Genomic DNA, 9,356 nt, shown 5'->3' on the forward strand with positions numbered 1-9,356 from the left:
CGGACAAACCTAATGTACCATACTGCAGCAAATAAAAGCCATCTGACAAATACCTGTTCTAAACAACAAACTTCTTTCACTTTTTTCTTTCATCGTGCATTTATATCTCAATTACCTTATCAAATATCATCCCACATACACCCAACAACTCTATCGATACAGTCAGAAGACAGAAAAGACTGAGCTTTGTGTAACATAGCCACTAAAAGGAAAATTCAGTCAAATAAATTTCAACTACCTGAAAAAAAAATTTAGATTGCCTGGAACACAGTCTTTTTAACATACACAAAAAAAATTTTTGAGACATGGTCTCCTTATGTAACATAGGCTGGCCTTGCAGGCAAAGTGATCCTCCTGTCTCAGTTTCCAGAGTGCTGGGATTACAGGCATGCCTCACCATGCCTAGCTCCAGAATTTGATTTTAAAAACTGTAACAGATGTGAGACATGCCTGTAATCTCAGTATTTGGGAGGTTAAAACAGGAGGATCCAGTGAGTTCCAGGTGAGCTTGGGCTACATAATGAGATCATCCTGTCTCAACTTCTGCACAGCAGGGGTGCAGTGGCTCAGGTGGGAGGCTGAGGTATGGGCTAGAGGCCAGGCTGAGGGGAGGAAGCGGGTCCCAAATCCTTAACACTGCTTAAAAAGCCTGCCTGCACCCTCATCAGGTCCTGACCTACTTTATCATACATGCCTTTTGCTTTTCATGCTCCAGCTGCTGTGACCCTTTAAATCCCTAAAATGGCCATCTTCCCAGCCTCTGGGGAATCTACTTCCTTTGCCTGGACTCTTCTCTCCTTTAGGAGCCAAACTTCTTAACTCGTCTCTTACCTATCTAGCCATAAAACTCCACTTAAAGATTACCTTCCAAGAAAACCTCATCTGATTTCCCCATCTGGTGGTAAGTTCCCCTATTACTCTCTCAGACGGTCTTTTTTAGCTTTAATCTTAGCTTACTGCCATTTATTTGTGATTACTTAATATCTGTTTTGCCCTGACACTGTACAGTCCAAAGGCACAGTCTATAAACGCCACCATCATATCCTTAACAATCAGTATATGATACTAAAATTCTGAGTAACAGTAATCATTCAGAAGCCGACTGTGGTGGCACACACCTGTAATTCCAGCACTCGAGAGGCTTAGGCAGGAGAACTGCTGCAAGTTCAAGGCCAGCCTGGACTACTTAAGTGAATTCAAGACCCGCCTGAACTACATAGAGAGGCACTGTCTCAAAAAACAAAACAAAACAAATAAAAGAGACTGTGGGGTCAGGAGTATAGCTCAGTGGCACAGCACTGGCAAGCGCAAGATCATGAGTTCAGTCCCCAGTACCCACCATGGAAAAAAAAGGACTTAGTCATTATCAGTAGCCCCCCAACCCTCCCCAAAGAATGTGGTAGAGGAGAGGAGGAGGAAGATAATGAGGGGACCTGTCTGGGTCCCACCTGCCAGGTATGGCAGATCATGCCCATAATCCCAGCCCTCGGGAGGCTGAGGCTGGAGGATTACTACAAGTTCTAGGCCAGCCTTAACTACAGAGTGAGACTCTGTCTCAAAAAAAAATTAAGATATTGGGTAATTAACTTTGTTATTAAGGAAACTATGAATATACTTAGGACCTTTTTGATGGCACTCAGGAGGCTGAAGAAGGACCAACAGTTCGAGGCCTAGCTGGACTACACAGCAAGACTCAAATTAACAAAAGTCACACAGCAGAGTGCGCAGCTACAAGTGCGCAGCAAATAGTAACTGTTGGTACTACTGCACTTTGCCTGTTATTATTCTATAGTGAGGGGCCAGGGATTTAGCTCAGTGGCGTAAGCATCTGCCTGGCAAGCTCTAGGTCGTGAGTTAGATCGTCGGTACAAAAAAAAAAACTCAAAATATTATTGTATAATGTACCTACCTAATCACTTCCTTCCTTGTGCAGGCAATTCGGGTTATTTTTAGAGTCCACTGCTGCCTAGTACTAACTTTTTAGCATTCTGCAAAAATGGTAGGCATTTAGACAAACACTGCTTCCACAAGTTTCTACATTACCGTGTAAAGACCCTTACGAAAACCAACCACCTTGAGCGGGCTACACGTTACACCACCACCACGCAGCGCTTTCCTGCGTTAACACCAGCACGGACCAGCAGTGTCCCATGTTTATTTCGCATCATCTCAAGTTACGCACAAGCGAGCCCGAGCCGGCCGCCAGGCTTCCCTGCTCGAAGGACAGCCTCCTTCATCACCGCCAGCGAAAAGCCACCGTCCCGCAGGAGCAGAAAGCGCCAGGCACACCGCGAACGCCAGCAGCCCGCCCGGCGCCGCGGGCAGGGGGCGCGGAACCGCCCCGGCACCGCGCCCTCCCGAAAGGTTCTGGATGGCAGCCCGCCCCAAGTTCCTAGCGCCGCCCAGGGCACCGGAGCCGGCAGCCGGCAGCCGGGCCCGCCGCGCCCGATGGCCACGCACCGCGGCCGGAGCCGATGACCCAGGCCTCGCGGACAGACGCCCGCCCCAGCCAACCCCCAGGACTTACGCGTGGGCACGGCCCGGCCGCCACGTCCTCCAGTCGCTCAGGGCCTGCGGGCACAGTCGCCGCCGCTCGGCGGGACTCCCCAAGCCGGCGCGCCGCCACCCTCGGGCTGCGCCGTCGCCGCTGAGACCCGGCGCCCCTACCGCGGTCTCCTCAGGGCGCGGGCGCGGGTGCGCACGGGGGCGGGGCGGGGCGAGCCGGGGGCGGGACCCGGCCTGCTGGGGGCGGGGCCTCGGGCCTAGAGTGGCGTGCTCATGGCGGCCGCACTTTGTCCCGCAGGCGCACCCGCCGGTAACCTACGCCAATGGCGCGAGAAACGCCGGGAGCTAAGTGTGGGGTCACCCGAGAACTCAAGGGTCGACGTCCTTACCTTTCCACGTCTGCAGCCTCCGGCCGAATCCTGGGAGAGACCTGCCTCGTGACGCTGTCATCCGGAGAGTGACGGTTAAGCCATTACCCCACCCTCTGCGCTCCTGACCGGCTTTAATCGAGGACCCCCTTGTTCGGATACCGCCTCTGACGAGATCAGACATTGACCCTACAAATTCCTTTTTTAAAATTTTTTTATTCTGGTACTGGGGATTGAACCCAGCGACTTCACAAGGATTGCCATCCCTTTTTTTTTTTTTTTTTTTTTTTTTTTTTTGGTAGTAACTGAATTGCCCAAGCCTGGCTGGAACTTGCTGCAGCCTTTCAGCCTCAGCCTCCTGGAGTGCTGGGATTACAGGCATGGGTCACCACTCCTCCTGACCTCCATTGGGCGTCTCCCCCATGCTCTTAAAACCCTGACCCACCGCAGGCTGAAGGTAGAAAGCAATTTCTTCTACCACCACTCCTGAGTAGGTTGACTTGGGCGTGAAGAAAACTCCGATGCACTGTCCGACCGGTTCTTCCTCCTCCCTTTCAACCTGCTCCCCTCTCGCCCCCATCTTTACCTTGCCTACCCGTGTTAAACGGAGGCCCGTTTCTGTCTAACCAGTGAGACTGTTGTAGATCTCCTGGTCAAGATGTTATCCTCTGATCTGCTACTGCCTCTCTCTCAACGCCCATTAATCTTTTTCTTTTCGGAGTCATCCTTTTTATTACCTTATTCTAGATTTGTAGCTGAAAATTGATCTCAAGGCCTTGTGTGTGCCAGGCAGGCACTTAACCACTGAACTACTGAGATACATCTTGAGCCCAGCTAAGTTTTTTTTTGACAGTTGAACATTCACAACATTGTTGCAGTAGTATGCCTTATAATAGCACAGATAATTTCAAATTTTTGATTTGCCTAAATCATGATTTTTTTATTGTTTGACAATTAGTGCAAGGGCTCATTTTTACTTAGGGACTCATCACAGGCCCCTGCCATTGCTTCCCTGGTAAAGACAACTCTTCTTTTGAACGAATTTCAGCTGTTGAAGATCCCTGATGACTTCAGCTCTCTAAACAGCCCTCCTAGGTGGAGCACGGTGTTGCGTGCCTGTAATGCCAATACTGGGAGGCTGAGGCAGGAAAATGGTATGTCTGAGCTGAGCCTGGGCGACTTAACAAGACTTATCTCAAAATAAAAAATGAGAAGCTGAAAAAAAACCCAGCACAAAAATCCTGGGTTCAATCACCCATGGTCTGTGGAAACAGTGTGAGGAGTTACTTTTATTCCTTTGAGCACAGAAATTTCTCGGATGTTCCAGGGCTGTTCTGAGTACAAAGTGAGCTCAAAGCCAGCCTGAACTGCACAGCCAGACCTTGTTTCAAAAAGGCACCAAAAAAAAACAAACAAACAAAAAAAAAAAACTGACTGGACCAGGGATGTAGCTCAGTGGCATAGTGCCTGCTTGGCAAGCACAAGGTCCTGAGTTTGATTTCTGGTACCAAAAAAAAAAAAAAAAAATCAATTGACTGCAGATGTATTCTGATTTGATTCCATTAGTTATACATCTGTCCTTTTGCCAGTATTATACAGTCTTTGTTTTCAGATCGGGGGTCTTGCCAGGGTCTTGGAGTCTTGAACAAAAAATTGAGTTGGACACCCAAAAGGAGCAGCAAGATAAGATTTATTTGAAACTGAAAGTGCACTCCACTTTGGGGTGGGAACAGGCCAGTGAGAAGAGGTCCTGGCCCTGAGGGGGCTTGGTGGTGAGGGTTTTGAGGATTAGGATTTGCGGTAGGATTGAGGGGTTGGTTTGAGGTTTGACTCCTGCTGATGAGCAGATTGAGTTGACCCCTCTGTTGGGCAATGGAGGTTTTGACCTTTTATGACCCTTGAAGGAATTGTCATGGCATCAAAGGCCAAGGGAGTTAAATCTGCAGAAGCTATGATATGGTAATTGTGCCTGCGGTTGGACAAGGAAGAAGACCTCTGTGCACGTGCATGTGCTGAGAGTTAGGTGGATAAACTGGGTTACTCAGTTTCTTTCTTGGGTTGTATTTAGACACGCATACTGTGGTCTGCGCTTAACTCAGAAGGTGGCTCTTGGGGTTGGGGATTTAGCTCAGCGGCATAAGCACCTGTCTTGCAAGCAGGCGGTCGTGAATTCGATCCCCAGTACCGATAAAAATGAAAAAGACAAAAAAAAAAAAAAAAAACTTAAAAAAAAAGAAGGTGGCTCTACCTCCTAAGCAGGCTCCAAGGTGAACCTTCCCTTCTTGCTTCCCATTTTCTTGGCTACCTCCTGGTCTGTATGATATTCTTTTGATTATTATAGCTTTATTGTAGGTTTTTGTTTTTGTTTTTGTCTTTTTGAGACAGAGTCTTACTATGTAATTCGGGCCCTGTTGGGGTGGTTGAGCAGTTCTTCTTCCTCTTAGCGAAACAGTGCTCCACCTGACCTCAGCTTTCTGTATAATGTCTTACTTTATTTTTATTTCTTTAATCTCTCTGTCTGCCCCACTCCCAGCTTCAAGAGCTTTGATGGATGTGACATCTCTCCCCATTTACTAAAGTTTTGTTTCCATGTTTTCCTTCTTTTCTCATTTATTTTTACTTTCCACTTCTTTCTTTTCCTCCTCCCTCCCTTGTTCCTCTCCATTTGAACATTTTCTTCCTATTTCACAGTATCTATTATACACTATGATTCTTACTTACATTTCTGGTTCCTCACACCAGAGAAAGGATGCGGTATTTACACGAATACCCGGTTTATTTCACTGAGGAGTATGGTCTCAAGGTGCATCCATTACCTAGAAATATCTCAAGCTTATTTTTCTTTGTGGCAGAATAGTACTGCACTGTATACAAAAAAATCACATCTTCTTTATCCCATCAACAGTGGAGAAGGGTTATTTTTCCCCACAGCCTCTCCAGAATTTGTTATTAATTGATTTCTTTCTTTTTTTGTGTGGTATCAGGAATTGAACTCAGGACCTTGTGCTTACCAGTTGATGGACATTTGGGTTGTTTCTAAGATTTGGCTATTGCAAACTGTGGCACTTTAAACATGGGTGTGCATGTATCACTGTGGTGTGATGGTTTCAGTTTTTCCAGAAAGACACCAGAAAGGGGAATGGCTGGATCAAATGAGCCCTCTAGTCCTAGTTTTTGTTTTTTGTTTTTTTTTTTTCCTTTTGAGACAGGGTCTCTCTATGCAGAGTTCAGGCTGGCCATGAGCTCGCTTTGTAGCCTAGGCTGGTCTTGAACTCGCAGTGATCTTCCTGCCTCAGTCTCCCAAGTGCTGGGATTATAGGCATGAGCCACCATGCCCAGGTATTTTTTTTTTTTTGTCCTGGGACTCAAACTCAGGACCTCACATTTGCCAGGCAAATGTTATGCCACTGAACTGTATCTCCGGGCCTAGTCCTAGTTTTTTGAGGAATTTCCGCAGTGGTTACACCAGTCCGCATTCCCATCAACAGTGGAGAAGGGTTGTTTTTCCCCACAGCCTCTCCAGCATTTGTTATTAATTGATTTCTTTCTTTTTTTGTGTGGTATCAGGAATTGAACTCAGGACCTTGTGCTTACCAGGCAGGTACTTACGCCACTGAGCTATACCCCTGGCTCTCTTTTTTATTTATTTATTTTGATAGATGCCTTATTAATAACCATTTTTTTCTGGGGTGAAATGGGATCTCAGCATTGTTTTAATTTCTGTCTTTTCAATGACCAGTGATGTTGAACATTTAGTTATATATTTATTTGCTGTTTGTAGTTTTTCATCTGAGATGTGTGTATTCATGTCAGATGCCCATTTTTATTTTTATTTTATTTTTTTTATCGGTACTGGGGATCAAACTCATGACCGCCTGCTTGCAAGGCAGGTGCTTATGCCGCTGAGCTAAATCCCCAGCCCTCTAGATGCCCATTTTTAGATTGGGTCTTTAATTTTTTTTTTTTTTTTTTTTTTTTTTTTGGTATCAGGGATTGAACTCATGACCTTGTGCATGACAGGCAGACACTTATGCCACTGAGCTAAATCCCCAGCCCTGGAATCTGATTTTTTTTGAGCTCTTTGTATGTTCTACATTGTAATCCTTTATTTGAGGAACAGCTGGCAAAAATTTTTTCCCCTCACTGTGGATTGTCTCTTCACTCAGTGGTTTCTTTTTCTTTTTTTTTTTTTTTTTGGTACCAGGGAACAGACTCACAACCTTGCACTTGCCAGGCAGGTGCTTAGGCCACTGAGCTAAATCCCTAGTTCACTCAGTGGTTTCTTTTGTAGTACAAAAGCTTTTTAATAAGATGAGGCTCTAGTTGTTGTGATAATTCCTCTGAACGGGGTTTTGTTCATAAAATTTTTGCCTACACCAATGTCTTCAAGGGTTTTACCTATTCTGTCTTCCAGTAGATTTAATGTTCTTGTTTTAATGTTTAGATCTTTGAGACTAGGTTTAATCTTTGGCATGTGGAAACCCAGTTTTCCTTGCACCATTTATTCAGGGGGCTATTATTTATTTATTTTTGAGGCAGGGTCTCACTATGTAGTCCAAGTGTCCTTGAGCTCACTGGGTAGCCCCGGCTGGCCTCAGCCCCTGGAGTGCTGGGATTACAGGTGTGCTCCATCATACCTGGCTAAAGGTACAATTTTTAATTATGATTTTCCTTATATTCTTTCTACCTATATTTCTTCTATCCTACCTTAGCCTGACCACCTCTATTCAGGGAGCTATCTATTTAATACCTCTCGTCTTACATAATAAGAACAAATTGACATCTGGCATTTAGATTGAGCTGTGCTTGTGTAGTGTCATATGTGACAGGTAAAACCAGTGGTCCCAAGGCCTTTGAGAGTACAGTCTGCTCTTCTGTCACAGGTTTGTAATGCAGTTTATACATCAAGTCCCCATCCGTGCTGAAATCCGTTTCTAGGGCTGGTTTTCTGCCCTGCTGATTTGTTTGTAATGTACCAATTAAAAAATCCTTCCAGAGTCAAGTGTGGTGATGAATGTCTGTCCTGCCAACTACTCAGGAGGCAGAAATGGGATATGGGAAGCTCAAGCCTGACCTGAGTGCTCTTTAGTGAGAGCCTTTCTAAGAAGGTGTGTGTGCGCGGGTGGATGCTAGGGATATATTTCAGTGCTTTCTCAGTTTATTCCCCAGCAGTACCCCAGAAAAGTTCTTGGTGGTTGTGGTGACCAGTGGCTGCAGTGCCAGCACCCTGGAAGGCTGAGGGAGGAGAGAGTCCCTGGACAAGGTCCAAGGAAATTCCTGCCAAGATAAGGAGCCTACGGCTACCTCCTACTCCCCTGTAAAAAGTGAAGTTTTAGGACTGGTGTGTAAGAGGCATGGCAAGGATTACTAGGCAGAAATGTAAAGTATGCAGTCAGAGAAACACAGTGTGAGCTCTCCAGAGAGGCAGTTTATTTCCTGGGCCTGGGTACATTGAGGCTTCTCCTGATGGGGTGGAAACTCCAGGAAGAGATTGCCCAGTCCCCAGAATGGGTACAGACCCAAGTTACACGTATGAGCCTAGGTTACTATTTTTGTTTTGTTTTTCTTTTTTTGGTACCAGGGATTGAACTCACAACCTTGAGCTTGCCAGGCAGGCACTTGTCAGCCCTAGTCCTAGTTACTATTTTTTTAAAAATAAATCCACATTTTTTTGAATCTTTTCAACATGTGTCATTAGCTAGGATTAGGTTCCTGCTCTTTATTTTTTTTTTTTTTTTGAACTAAGCAAATATATGAACTTTCAGTATCTTGAGGAATTTTCGGAATATAGGTCTGGAGGGAAAGGAGTTTAAATTAACCAACGGGAGGCAGGAGATTAGGAATTAGGCCCGGGGAAAGTAGGAGTGGCCTGTTAATTAGAAAATCCCAGGGGGTTGTGACAGATTGGTGGGGGCAGACTGCCTGTCCATCACGTAATCCCGGAAGAATGTATGGAGCCTGCATGTGGATTTCTTGAGAGCTTTTCAGTCAAATGACCTAGACCTGACACCAGCCTGACCCGTGGGGAACACAAAAGGAGCAGTCATCACCGAGCTCTCACTGCCCTGTTCTTTCACATGCTGTAGGTGGATTTCTTGGCTTGCTTTTATTTGGCTACAATCACTCTGCAGAGCCTGTTTCTTTTCTTGCCTTTAGTAAATGTAAAACTTTGTTATCTTTTGTGCTTGTCTCGAACAACTCTTTGCTCAGAGCAGAAAGAACCTAGAAACCACCTCTAGAAGGAAGCTGTAGGACCCTAAGAGGTGACAAAAAGCATGCCAGCTTAGACAGCCCTGGGTGTCTTTGGCTGAGTCCTGCACATTGCAGTTTTCTTTTGCTTGTTTTTTGAGACAGGGTCTCACTAAGGTAACCCACGCTGGCCTTAAATTTGTGGTGATTCTCCTGCCTCAGCCTCCCCAGTGCTGGGATCACAGGTGTGCGCCACCATACCTGGCTCTTTCTGCGTATGTCTATTTATTCAAT

The 9,356-nt window shown here is 45.8% G+C and overlaps 1 protein-coding gene across 2 annotated transcripts in view; it reads right to left on the reverse strand.

The window, feature by feature from the left end:
- Ubxn2a (UBX domain protein 2A) overlaps positions 1-2,699 on the reverse strand; it is a 28,707-nt gene extending 26,008 nt beyond the window's left edge. The window contains exon 1 of one of the 2 annotated variants that reach the window (XM_023566310.2): positions 2,528-2,699. The gene's annotated coding sequence lies outside the window, so the exon portion shown is untranslated. The remainder of the gene's footprint in view (positions 1-2,527) is intronic. The other variant, XM_003472844.5, reaches the window with a different exon arrangement.
- Positions 2,700-9,356: the final 6,657 nt, after the last annotated feature.

The sequence above is a fragment of the Cavia porcellus genome, unplaced genomic scaffold, assembly GCF_034190915.1.
Source record: "Cavia porcellus strain 051 isolate PalLab524CR breed Dunkin Hartley unplaced genomic scaffold, mCavPor4.1 scaffold_1, whole genome shotgun sequence".
In the NCBI taxonomy this organism is placed as follows: domain Eukaryota; kingdom Metazoa; phylum Chordata; class Mammalia; order Rodentia; family Caviidae; genus Cavia; species Cavia porcellus.